Here is a 13,879-nt window from a genome sequence, read left to right as displayed (position 1 = left end):
ACTTGCATTGGACCGCCTGTGGTTTGCTGGCCTCACGCTCACCAGCACCGCCCACCCCATCCAGGGTGTCTCCTTAGGGTCGCACAGCTCCGAGTCTATAGTGAAGCTCGTCACCTGGCAGGGGTTGGTGGGGTGTACTTTTAAGTCGAAGGTGTGGCCCAGGAGAGAGTCCCACAAAGCCTGTGCTAGCTGCTGTTTCCCTCAGCCCTGCCGGAGCCTTGCTCCCATCCCTGTTCTGTCCTGCCTCTCTAGGTGGAGGAGATGAGGTAATGAGGCACTTGAGGGCCCCCAGGGAGAGGTAACCACGGCTCAGGCTCATTACTCAGCTCCTACAAAGGTACCTGTCTGCCTGTTGACTCTGAATCTCTGAGCCATTCGGGGGATGAGCAAAGCCCAAGTCTCCCAGGACAGGGACAGTGGGACAACACCATACACTTTCCCACAGGGGCCTGGGACTTTTGGGGTTTTGTCTTCTTGGAAAATCATTTCCCAGTCCGGTCCAAGCCCCTCTGAGAAGCAGCCGTGGACATCCTGGCTGCACGACAGAATCTTCCGGGGGTGCTTCAAGACAGAAACTGACATCAGAGGCCCACTCCGGAAGATTCTAGTCTCTGGTCTGGGCAGGGGACTCATTCCTGGGTGATTGCTTTTTCTTTTTAAGTGTATTTATTTTGAGAGAGAGAGAGAGAGAGAGAGAGAGAGAGAGAGCGCGCGCGCAAGCATGAGCGAGTGGGGGAGGGGCTAAGAGAGAGGGAGAGAGAAAATCCCAAGCAGGCTCCCCACAGTTACTGCAGAGCCCAACTTGGGGTTCACTCTCATGAACCACGCAATCATGACCTGAGCTGAAATCAAGACTCAGATGCTTGACTGACCGATGTGCCCAGGCTCCCCCGTTCCTGGCGATTCTGACACGCAGTCAGGGTTCAGCTCTCGCCCCTCAGCCTCTTGACGCCTGAGGCAGCTTTGCTGATGCCTCGCTTGCTACTTATCTCAACCCGTCTTACGTCACAGCTACTGGTGAATAAATCATACTCTAGCAACATCCTAAGGGCCCCGAGAGCAGGGATCACACCCAATCCGTCTTTCCGTCATGCTAGAGCCTTGCCCATCCTTCTCCCCAGACTTCTAGAATGCTTTCCCCCTCACTGACTCGAGAGCGGATAGGTCTACTGTCATCGTGGGAAGCAGGGCTAGAGAACAAACAGTCACGGAGGGAGTCCTCCCTGGGCCTTCCCACTCGAGACCAAGTCAAAACAGGTTCCCAGGAGACCGGCACAGGCACCGTGTAAGGCTAGCGTCTTTGAAGGAACAACCTGAGCTGCTCTGTCTTGTTCAAATGGCTGTCTCATCAGGATGATGGGAGATGGCCTCGGAGAGGGAACGATGTCATCCTGTTTGCCAGATGTGATGACCAAGTGTGCAGTGAAAAAAAAAAAATCTGCAAGGAGTCGAAAAACAGGTGAGGGGATTCCCAGGCCATCCATTTTTACCTGTTCTCCTTTTTTTTTTTTTTTTCTTATTTTCCCTTGACACAAACTTTGTAAAACAACCTTGATCCTTTCAGGTTTACAAAAGGCAGCCCCAAAACGTTCCCAATCAAATGACACAGGTGTTCGGTAGGAAAAAAAAAAAAAGCCAGGCTGACTTTCATTTGCACCTTGCCCAGGCCCTGGCTCTGTCTCAGGGTGTCAGCCACCCATTCAACAAGCGTTTCTTGAGTGCCTGTTATGTGCCAGACTCTGGCTATGTGCTGGGAATGCGAGCCCGACAAGATCCAGTCGTGGCAGTAAGTGGGCTCGAAGTTCAGGAGGCAAAGGAGCCAACACACAGAAATAAACCCTGTAAGGTGATGGGCTTTAATTAGGCGACGTCTAAGGAAGTGACCAAGGCACTCATTCATGAACCAAATATACACCTGTCCTAAACCCTGGTGCAGGAGACAAAACCGGCCCTCACGAAGCGACAGCGTACTGCCTGAACGCCAACACAGGTGTAAACGCAAATTCATACCGACTCCAGAGGTTACTGAGAGCGGTTGCAGGCCTCTCCACCCAGGCCAGGCGTCCCTGCCTTTCTGTCCACCACCTAACTCCCAGCATGAACAGTGGACCCCTGGCCCCCCATTCTGGCTCCCGGGAATGAGGCGGACTCCAGGGTGGGGAAGGACTCCCACCCACACTGGGAATCTCTCTGAACGAGGGATGAGCCAGCAGCATCCCGGCGGCCCTGCCGGGGCTCCCGGCCTGAGGGCTCCAAGGCTCTGGCGGGCGGATGCTCCGGGTGCCTCAGGACCAAGGCCAGCGGGTGCCGCCTGTGCCCCCTCCCGGGCTCGGCACAAAGGGTGCGGCGGCGCGTCCAGCTCGGGGGCCGGCGGGAGGGAGACGCTCTCGAGGAGGGGGACACGCCCAGAGGCTCGGCCCGAGGGGAAGCCAGAGTCTCGGTGGCCAGGCGCTGCCTCCACGGGAGGTGCACCTGCCGCGCCGGGGTGCCGGGAGGGGGACGGCCGCAGAGTGATGGGCGGGGGGAGGGGGGCGGCCACGGCAGGAAGGCGGCCGGGCGGGGGGCTGCCGCGAGCCTCCGGAGCAAGCGAGCGCGCGTGGCGGGTCCCGGCGGCACTCACCGACCCTCGGCGCCAGGGCGGCGGCGGCCGGCGCGCTGCCCTCTCGCGGGGTCCCCGGCCTCGGGCCCGGCTGCGCTCGGCCTCGCGGCGGCGGCGGCGACGACCGCCGGTGGTGACAGCGGCTGGGCCGCCCGGCTGGGAGGGGGCACCTGCAACCCGCGGCGGGGCTGACCGGGCGGCTGGAGCTCCTGCAGGGGGCGCGCCGGCCGGCTCGCGCGTGCGCAGTACGCCAACCCTGCGGGTGCCCGGCCCGCCTGGACGCCCCGCCCCTCCCGCGCCTGCGCAGACCACGCGCACCCGCGCGCGACCGGCAGGGGGCGCCTGGCTCCCGGCGGGGGGAGGGCAGAGCGGGGCGGGGCGTCGTGGCGTGCACCTGCGCTTCCAGCCGCTGCAGCAGTCGCTCCCCGAACCTCGACCTTCCCCGGCCGTTCAGCCATTTCCCCCAGCACTGTTCTTCTTTGGGCGCGGGCCCCGGTGTCGCGGAGGGAGGGCGAGTGGCCGCCTCGGGCCTGGCTCTGGCTGCCGGCTGGGCGGGGAGGCCCTGGGAGCTCTGGACAGAGGGCGAGGAACCTTCTAGAAAACGGCCGCAGGGCGGGTTGGAAGGCCCAGCATCCTGCGGTGTGTCCAGGGTCGTGGGCTGGAGAGGAGAAGGGCGGGGAGGCCTGCGGGTGGTGATTCAGGGTCGGGGTCACCTCAGCAGGAAGGTCGTGGGTTAGGGTGGTTAAAATCAGAAACAAACCGAGACCAATCTTGCAGGGTCCCTGAGCAGACAGAGCCAGTGTAGTCCTGGGAGCAGAGCTTATTGTGGCCTCTTTTGGCAGGGCGAACTTGACTTGGATCATTTTTTGCTGTGCCTCTGGAAATGATGAGCAAAACGTGAACTATGTGCCGAGGTTGACAGACGGCCCCCGAAAAGTGCAATGTTGTAACGAAGCGCTGTGAGGAACAGTCTCCGCTGTCCCGCTGTGCGAGCTGCTCTATTACAATATATCCCCCGAGCTTCCTTCCTGGTCTGCAAATTCATTTTGGTGCGTGCACAAGAAAGTTTGGCTGATTACGACTTCGGCGATTCATTGGTTTTACTTTGGCTGTTTTGAGCCTTTGACAGGGTCCGGGTCACCTCCGACGGGAGGGTCCCTCAGACAGGAGGGATACGGGTCAGCTTGGGGGCATCTGGAGCTGAGAGGGTCCTGAGGTTGCGTTGGGGTCGACCATGGATGGGAGTGTCCCAAGGCAGGGGCAGAGTCACCTGGTGCAGACAGGTCCTGAGGTTGCCCAGGGATCCCCTGGGGGGCGGTGAGGTCGCGTGGCAGGGGCGGGGCAGGACTGGGCGAGGGGCTAGGGCCTGAGCCTCGTGCGCGGGGCAGGGAGGCGCGGGGCCAACAGTCACTGCGGGCCGGCCCGCTCGGGTCTCCAGTGCCCGGACTGAGCGCTGCCAGGGGCCTTCGACTCCGGATCCTCGGCGTCAGAGGCGCACCTGCAGCTCAGCTGCCCGGCGGCGGGGCTTCCCCACAGCGGACCGGGGGGCGCACCTGGGGCGCCGCCTGCTGCCAGCCCGGCTCCGGCCGCTCCCAGCGCATCTCCGCGACCGGGACGCGGCCGATAGAACCGTAAAGTAATGACCCCAGTCTGGAGGCTTCTGCCCCAGCCACCCAAAGACTCCCGAGAATTAGTGATTGCGGGGCCCCTTGTCTTTTACCATCTGAAGTGGTGCTGTTTACTTACTCATTTGTTGGCTTTCCTTCCCTCTGTCTCCCTCACTACAACGTGGGCTCCAAGAGACAAGGGACTTTGTCTACTTCATGGCTATATCTCAGGGTCCCAGAATGCCTGGCACAGAAGCGGCACTTGGTAAATAGTTGCTGAATGAAAGAGTGAGAAGACCTGGCTTCACATCTGGCCCTGGCCCTTTAACTAGTGCGGGCACGTCATTTGACCTTTCAGAACCTCCATCTCCTATCCCTAAAATCAAAGTGATGATACTAGTCATACCGAACTCAAAAGTATTTTGTTTTAGGGTCAAATGAGAAAACGCATAAATGCTCATCACAATGCCTGACGCACACGTGCAAAAGAAATGATAGTGCCACGTGGGTATAGCTAGAGACTCACACAGGCTGGTCTCTATAATGAGCATACAAAACCCCCATAACAAAAACAAGAAAAACCACATCAACCAACCAAACCAAAAAACCACCCCCAAACAAAAACAAAACAAAAGAACTGAATGCAATTATAAGAGAGGTGTGTGCGTGTGTGGGATCATTAATGGGTCGCAAGCATCTTAAAGACCCTCTCTCCCCATCACCCCCTCCCTCCCAACCCAAGTGTCTGCCGGGAGACTCCATAAGCCTGGCTGACTAGCCTCTTCCTCATTCAATCTTTCTTTCAAGAACCAATCCTTGCCATTTCTAAGTTATATTGGTTACACCTTGCAATTTTTTTTTCCATCCCTTTCTAAGCCTGAAAGCGTTCTGCATAACCAAATCCAGGATCAGAGCCAGCTGACTCAGACTTCCCTCAGACAGAAGGGAAGGTGGGGGATACAGGAAGAGGGAGCATGCAGACCAAGACGGACACATGCGGAGTACTAACTTATACTTTTGTTCTTAATCCTGTTAGGGTGCTCGCATGGTAACTATTATCAGCCATTGTAATCATGAACTGAGAGGGTATGAAGGTCAATGGCAAAGGAAGATGTTCTGTGGGAAGATTCCAGGCTCTGGGCACTTGGTCACGAACAACTGTGCGCAGAGAGCTGGACCCTTCTGGTATTTGTCAACAATCACATCTCTGCTGAGGCCCACTAAGCCTAGGTGCTCCATCCGGTGTCCTATTCCAAGCGGAGGTCCAGATAAAGGTCGTAATTTGTTCAGAGTCACACAGTAGAGGTGAGACCAGGAGCCAGGCAGTCAGGTTCCGGGACTCTTTAACAGTCTCTGGTATGTAAATTACATTCAAATAGCGTGAAAGCATGCCAAGAAATTGCATGGAATTCTCCTTGGGAGTCCTGTGGCTCAGACATTTGTCAAGATTGATGGCAAAAGTTAAAGCCCATGGTGACACTCATAAGCAAAGCTATGGCTTTACAAAAGGCACTAAACCTTGTCATTGCAAAAGTCGGCTGGCACGTATATATACTTACGCACACTAATGCATCTTAAAAATGAAACCAATACGTCAGCAGCTATTTCTTTTGCAGAGGTACAAACACTATCTCCCTGCCTAACTGTAACTATATATGCTTATATATGTACTTTCTTGTACAGCAGTACCTAAGTTGGTGGTATTCAATGCAGGATTTTTAGAATAGGATTTCTCTGATTGTTTCCATAGGATTCACTCTAGACCAAGGGTTATACACATACTCCTTCATTCTGTGATGGAGAGGAATTAATATTGTAGTGGTTAAAATATGGTTATGGACTGTGGCTACGCAGCCTTAAATCCCAGCTCTTAATGCCTGACGTAACCTCCCTGTAGCTTGGTTCCCTTGTGTAAAGTGGGGATCATGCAGTACTCACTTCCTAGGATTGTCGAGAGCATTCACAGCACGAAAACACACAGAATACTTTGAAAAGTGTTTGGCACTTAGCGAGGGTCCAGTTCCTAGTTTGGGGGAGCTTTTGAGTAAAGCCTTCTATTGATAATTTGTAGATAGGTTCTTGAGTAAAAAAAAAATGTTTTTTGTGTGTTTGAAAATAAACATTAATTTTACTTAGGTAAAACCTTAGAAATAGGATTGTTGAATTGTATGGAGGTGTGTGTTTAGCTTTAAAAGAAACCACAAGAAACTGCCAAAATATTTTCCCATGTGACCGTGCCATTTTGCATCACCCCTGGCAGTATATAAGAAGTCCAGTCGCTCTGTAACTTTGCCACCTCTTAAAATTTTTTTTGAGCCATTCTAGTAGCTATGTAGTAGTATTTTATTGTGGTTCGAATTTGCTTTTCCTAATGACTGATAATGCGGAGCATCTTTTCATGGGCTGATTTGCCATGTATATATATATATCCTTTTTGAACATCTTTAAAAATTGGGTTAATTTTCTTACTGTTGAGTTTTGAGAGTTTTATATACTCTGCATGCAGCTCCTTTGTCAGATCAGCAATTTACAAATATTTTCTCCCAATCTGTGCCTTGTTTCTTCACTCTGTTAATCTTTTGCAGAGAAAAAGGTTTCAATTTTGATGAAGTCCAATTTTTCAAATTTTCTTTTATGCTTTTGGTGTCATATCTCAGGAATCTTTGTTTAATCTGAGGTCATGGGAGACATTCTTTGTGTGTGTGTGTGTGTGTGTGTGTGTGTGTGTGTGTGTGTGTTAGAAGTTTTAGGGTTTTAGGCTTTGCAATTAGGTCAATGCCCTATTTTTTTTTAAGTAGGCTCCAAGCCCCGCCTGGAGACTAATGCAGGGCTTTGAACTCACGACCCTGAGATCAAGGCTGGAGCTGAAATCAAGACTCAGATGCTTAACCGACTGAGCCCCCCAGGTACCCCCCAATGCTCTATTTTGAATTCATTTTGTATAATGGATTGAAGTACTGACCAAAGTGGAGGTTTACTCCCGCCCCCCATACGTGGATTCCAGCTGTTCCACCACCATCCGTGAAAAAGACACTTCCTTTTCCACTGATCTGCCCTTTTGTGGAAAATTGACCACATGTGTGAAGATCTATTTTTGGTCTTCTGTTCCATTGATCTGTGTATCTTTATTCTTTCAGTCCAGGATTTTGTGTGTTTTTTTCTGTAAAGCGCCTAGTATTACATTTTTTAGGCTCTGCATGCCAAGAGGCAACATTCAGGACATCATACAGATACTTGTTATATAAGACACAAGTTTCCACAAAAATTTTATTAGTGACATTTGTATAATTGAAAATGTATATTTTTTGCAATATGTATCTACTAATGAGAAAAATGAAGTTCTTTTTTTTTTAATGGGATAACATATTGCTTTGCTGGGGTTCAAAGGCAGCATCCCCTACCATCAAAATTTATTGTAAACCTTCGTCTGTTAAAACTGACTTGTAATAAGATTTTGTGTGTTTCACCATGAATATGATTTCAATGGAGTGTATTCATGGCTTGAATGGCATTTATAGAATTCGGTTAGATTCCTCTCTTGATATTTGCCTTTTAGCATGTCATTACATTATAGATTGATTGCCACCAATTGAAGGTGAGGTAGAAACTCCTCAAACGCACAGTTAAATGGACTTTGAAATACGAAAATTTCCTTTGTTCTTACACATCGAGTAAAAATGTGGAAAAAAATGCTGCTGGAACTGTAGTGTGAGCTTGGAAGATATATCTGCTGTGAATTTGTGTGGGAATGGAGATTTCATTTCTTGTTTTATCTTTTGATAGCATGCGAAGTGCTTACAATGGTTTGCGATTACTTGTGATTCAAACAATGTTGGCTGTCATCTAAATGACTGTACTGCAGTGTAAGCTTCACACATGAGCGCTGTAAAAGCTAACTTCAAAGCTATTCATTGTTCAGTAACAGTGGTTGAGGGTAGATCTTCCAACCATTAAAAGGGGTCAAAACCAATCTTAACGTTGTAGGCTGGGCTGTAGTGGGTTGGATTTGGCCCATGGGCCATAGTTGGCTTGCCTGTGCTTCAGCTAATATTATATTGTCATGATTAGTGTAGCTTTAATGAGGTAGTATGTGTCCAATTTTGTACCTCTTTCAAAATGATTTTGACTATTTTATTCCCTTTGCCATTTCATATGATTTTTTTTTCATTTCATATGAATTTTAAAGTCAGCGTGTTGGTGCCTACAAACTATAGTGGAGAGATTTTGATTCAGATGGCACTAAATCTAAAATTCAGTGTGAGTAGAAGTGATGTCTTAATAGTACAGACTTCTCTAGTCCATGAATATGGTATGCCTTCCATTTATTTCTTAAAACAACAAAAAAAACCTTTCATTAGTGTTCTTTCATTTAGATTCTGTACATATTTTGCTTGATTTATTCCTAAGTATTTCATTTCATCAGTATTGTCATTATCACAAATAGTACCTTGAAAAAACTTTGGGTTTCCATGTGTTCTTTACTAGTATATAGAAATATGATCAATTTTTGTATACGTACCTTGTCCCCTAGGACCTTGCTAAACATACTTATTAGTTGTAAAAAATTTTTGTAGACTTCTTGGGAATATCATGACATCCGAGAGTAAAGACTTTTTTTTTTGCCTTATTACTATGTTTTTAGTTATATGTCACCCTTATAATATTTTTGTCTGGATTTGGTATCAAGGTAATGCTGACATCATAAAATGAGTTGGGAAGTAGTCTCGCTTTTTCCAAGTGCTGGAAGAGATTGTATAGAATTAATACTGTTTCTTCCTTAAACGTTTGTTAGAATTTGCCAATAAAACCATCTGATTCTGGATTTTCTTTCTTGGAATGTTTGTAACTACGACTACAATTTCTTTAGTAGAAATAGAACTATTCCGGTTACCTATTTCTTCTCGAGTGAGTTTTGGTAGGTTATGTCTTTCAAAGAACTGATTTCACCTACGTTGTTAAACAAACAGGCATCAATGCTGTTATTGATATTTCTTCAGTTAATTTGAAATGTTTTATCACATACTAAATTCCCATGTATACTTTGGTGGATATATACAGATGATTCTTCTTTTTTTTTTATTGAGCTGTTACTATCCTAGTCTGGTATTTTTTAATTATTGAAGTTATATAACAATAAATTGAATTTTTGGATAGTTCCTGGTCATTATCTGTCCCTTTCAGAATTTTCTTGCCTAATTTCACACCTTTGTGATTCATATGAACTTCTGAATCCGTTTTTTAAAAATCTTGTCGAAATCTTTACTGGCACTATGTAAACTTTATAGAACTATTTAGGAGAATTATATCTTCATATGGACTCTTCCTATGCAAAGACAAGATCTGTCTCTCCCATTTACTTGACCCTTTTCTTTTGTCTCTTGATAAGAGTTCTACATTTTTCTCTGTAAAGGTATTCTTCATATAGGTCACATGGGCGTATTTCTCATTACATTTCTTCCTACATGTTTTCTTCTGGTGTTGCTATTGAAAAAATGCTCCTTTCCTCAAATATATTTTTCTACCTGGTTTGTTTATAAGAAAGCTATTGCTTTTCTTTTAATACTAATTTTGTAACTGGCCACTTCAACCTTCTTTTCACTGTTTCCTACGGTTTTTCAGTCATTCTTTTGGGTTCCCTGTGTATACAATTTTTTAAAAATTTTTCAAATGTTTTATTTATTTTTTGAGAGCGAGAGACAGAGTGTGAGTGGAGGAGGGGCAGAGAGAGAGGGAGACACAGAATCCGAAGCAGGCTCCGGGCTCTGAGCTGTCAGCACGGAGCCTGATGCGGGGCTTGAACCCACGAACTGTGAGATCATGACCTGAGCCGAAGTCGGATGCTCAACCGACAAGCCACCCAGGTGCCGCCCTGTGTATACAGTTTTATGATGTGCAAATAATCATAGATTAGTCTCCTCTTTACCTATGTTTATGCCTCTTGATTCATTCTATCATGTGACCATAGTAGCACAGGACCACCAAGAGGTCATACAGCATGCTCTGCCTGCTGAAAAACTGCCAAAAGGTGACACCCACCAATTAGATAAAGGTACCTCCAGTTAGTTAAAGGCATCCCAACTATGCAGAACAATTAGATACAGGAAGCCCTCTGAGTGGACCAATTAGTAAAGGTCCCTCTTTCTGCCAGTTGCCTCAGCCTTGTGTGAGGTTCACAGGGTGACTGGAGCAGACTGGGCCTCAGCCCTGTTCTTGTCCCCTTGGCTAGGTGCCCGTATAAGGGGAACAGCTCTCAGGACTGAACCTAATGGCTCTCTGTTAGCATTTCCAGAACGGTTAGAAAATAATGTTGCAGCTGGCACTGTAGTCTTGGTTTTGCTTAACCGCAATTTCTTCTAGTAGTCACCAAAAAGTATCTTTGCCTTTGATTTGAGATACATATAGTATTAGTATGTTACAGACAAGTCTTTTTCTAAGGTTAAGGAAAAAAGATCCGGGAATACACGGATTTTATCAAATGCCTTTTTGGAATTTATTGACACAATATTATGAGTTTAAACCTTTGACCAATAAATACGGTGAATTACACCAACAGATCTCATGATAGTGAAAATAGTGAATCATTCTAATATTTCTGCAGTGAACTTCCCATTTGCTCATGAGGTATTATTCCTTCCACGCACTTCTGGATTCTATAAGTTATCGAGGACTTTTAGGTCTTCTTTTCTTCAGTGAAAATGAGTTGTAGATTTTTTTGCTTGGCTGGTTGATTGGCTGGTTTTAAATGCCATCCTTCTTGGAGTTTGGTATCACTGTGATGCTAGCCTGGCTATTAAATATGGGAAGTTTTCTGTCTTTACGTTCATGGATCAGTTCAAACAGCATCAGAACAATCTGTTCCTTGCCGTTTAAAACAACCCACCCATGTGAGTTATTTGCACTTGTACTGCTTTGCAGGCTCTTTGACGACTGTCTCAGTTTCTTCACAGTTTATCTGCAGATATATTTAGGTTTTAAAAAAATCTCTTCCTGTATTGGATTGACTTGGTGATTTCTATTTTCCTAGGTAATCAACCCACCCCAGGCAGGTGGACAAGTGATTAGCAGAGAGTTGCACGCTCTACCGACTGAACCAGCCAGACACCCCTTTCCTTTTTTATTCTTGACTAATGCATCCTGTGTTGACTCAGTGTGTTAGTGGATTATTTAGTTTGGGGATTTTATTTGCTTACACATGGGCACTTCTTTACTCTTTTCTAATCCAAAATTTCTGCTATAAAACAGTATCTGTTTCCAAGAAATTTAAATGTTTTTAACTTTTACTTTTTATTGCTTTTAATATTTTTTCATTTTTGAGACAGAGACAGAGCACGAGTGGGGAAGGGACAGACGGAGGGAGACACAGAATCCGAAGCAGGCTCCAAGCTGTCAGCACAAAGCCCAATGTGCGGCTCAAACCCACAAACTGTGAGATCGTGACCTGAGCTGAGGTTGGATGCTTAACCGACTGAGCCACCCAGGAGCCCCTCTTGAGAAATTGAGAGTTCAGGAAACACATTACAGAAACAATTCTTTCAAAGAAAAAGGCTGTTGCAGACTACAGATGGTCTCGTGATCCTTTTCTGGCCAGCTTCTCAGCTGTAGCATTTAAAAAATACCTTTAAATGTATCGGTATATGAAACGAGCACATGATTCCATCTAGCTTTCCTGTATTGGACTCATTTGGTGTCTTCGGTTTTCCTAGGTGTTCAGGAAAAGGAGTACTCTCCTTCCTCCCTGTCATCAACAGCCCAGCCATTAAGCTAAAGCATTACACGTGCCCTTGACACCCCTAACAATGGGTGACAAAGATGCCATTGACCTATAAGATGCTCATCCAGCTGTGTAACTGCACAGAGTTTGTACCATGAGCCAGGTTAACCAGTCGTGGACTGTGTGATTAAAAAAAAAAAATCACACATATTCCTAATGGATTTCTGTGGACTTTAAGTTTTCTTTTTCTTTATGTTTATTTATTTATTTATTCTTGAGAGAGGGAGAGAACACAAGCAGGGGAAGGACAGAGAGAGAGGGGAGACAAGAGAATCCCAAGCAGGCTCCGTGCTGTCAGTGCACAGCCCAATGTGGGGCTCGAACCCACAAACTGTGAGATCGTGACCTGAGCTGAAATAAAGTTGGAGGCTTAACCAACTGAGACACCCAGGCACACTTGAAATTTCTGATTTAATCATAAAGGGGGGTTTAGGATTATTAATTTTCCTGTTGATAGTTCTGTCAAAACAGTTCTTTAAAGATCGATTTTATTTTTAGAGCAGCTTTAGGCTCCCAGCAGAACTGAGAAGGTAGAGATTGTGCACGCTCCCCGTCCCCTTAAACACAGCCCGCGCCGATGGACACACTATTCTCTACTTCAGCTCAGGCTGCAGAATACCTATTTTGCAGAACAAATACCACAGATTGGGTGGTCTAGACAACATAACTTATTTACTCACATTTATCCCGCAGATCCCAGAAGACAGCCGGTACTCTGAGCTCTTAATTTTTTTCAACGATCGCGTATCACTTCATTGTTCAGATGTGTAATCGTTTGTATTATAAACTAATCCCCTGTGGTGGGTACCAGGCTGTTTACACTCCTTCGCTATTATAAACAATGCTGCAGCGAATAACCTTGTACGGCGTCAGCTCATACGTGCACAGGTGCACCTGCAGAATAGATGCCTAGATGTGGGGTTGTTGGCTCAAAGGGCTAGTAGTAACGCTCTCATAGATGTTGTGAATAGTTGCTCTGTTGCTTATTTTAACCCTTTTTTTTCTTTTTCTATCCCGGTAATTTGTTTTCCTAAATACAGCATAAATGGATTGTCTTGCTTTTCTGGGACCTGTTTGCATACCGTCCTCACAACTGAGCTTGGGGTGGATGGTTCAGAGTTTGTGTCGTGTTGTGCCTGTGGAAATGGCCAGGGCTTGGACCCCTTTGACTTGCCTGCCTCCTTTTCTCTGCAAAAGTGCTCGTTTCCAGAGTGCCCTCCAGTGACCATCCCATGCAGAAATCTGTGTCTCAGTGTGGCCGCTGTGGCTTTAAAATGTGTTTCCTGAAGACCAGATAGGTTGAGCACTTTTTCTTACGTCCGTCAGGCATTTGGGCATTTTCTTTTGGAAATTGCTCAAGTCTCTCAAGCCTATTTTTCTGTTGGGAAGTCTGTCTTTTTCTTAGTGACTTGAAGATACCTTTGCTCATTCTGGCTTCACTTACTCTCCTACTGGCTCTTTTCTGGAACTGAAATCCTTAATTTGGATGCAGTTCAGTTTGCCCAAGTTTTATGTTTAGGGGTTTAGAGTCATGTTTAACAAATCTCTGCCCGCTACAAGGTCACGAATATGTTTTCCTATTTTTTCCCCTAAAAGCTTCATTGCTTCACCCTTCACAGTTAGATCTGTATTTCATCTGAAGTTGGTACTTTGTGTGTGCTGGGAGACAGGAGTCAGGATACATGGTCTCCTATATCGATAGCTGGTCGGCCCTGAGCCATCTGTCAGGAAGACCGTGCGTCCTTGTCCTGCAGCGTCAGCTTTGTGGAAGATCAAGTGACCATGTATCTGTGGCCTCTTTCTGGAATTTCGTTCTGTTTCATCAATTGGGTTACCCTTAAGTGTACCGCTTTTGATTCTCGTTTCCACCTTGTACTGTAACCTTTTCCTTCGTACACATTA

At 46.7% G+C, this 13,879-nt stretch overlaps 1 protein-coding gene and 1 long non-coding RNA gene across 4 annotated transcripts in view; one reads left to right on the top strand and one right to left on the bottom strand.

Annotated features, from left to right (window-relative positions):
* The window catches only part of LOC122471806 (phospholipid-transporting ATPase ABCA3), a 44,882-nt gene extending 42,076 nt beyond the window's left edge, over positions 1–2,806 (bottom strand). For 2 of the 3 annotated variants that reach the window (XM_043560887.1, XM_043560886.1), the window contains exon 1: positions 2,621–2,805. The gene's annotated coding sequence lies outside the window, so the exon portion shown is untranslated. Of the gene's footprint in view, positions 1–2,620 lie in introns of all 3 variants that reach the window. The other variant, XM_043560888.1, reaches the window with a different exon arrangement.
* A 153-nt stretch (positions 2,807–2,959) lies between these two features.
* On the top strand, positions 2,960–9,028 carry LOC122471805. The gene is made up of 3 exons (XR_006294283.1): positions 2,960–3,238; positions 3,442–3,648; positions 7,005–9,028. It is a non-coding gene; the product is annotated as an uncharacterized LOC122471805 (long non-coding RNA).
* The last annotated feature ends 4,851 nt before the right edge of the window (positions 9,029–13,879 follow it).

Source organism: Prionailurus bengalensis, chromosome E3 (genome assembly GCF_016509475.1).
Source record: "Prionailurus bengalensis isolate Pbe53 chromosome E3, Fcat_Pben_1.1_paternal_pri, whole genome shotgun sequence".
Taxonomy (NCBI): Eukaryota; Metazoa; Chordata; class Mammalia; order Carnivora; family Felidae; genus Prionailurus; species Prionailurus bengalensis.
This window is presented reverse-complemented; position numbering and strand designations above follow the sequence as displayed.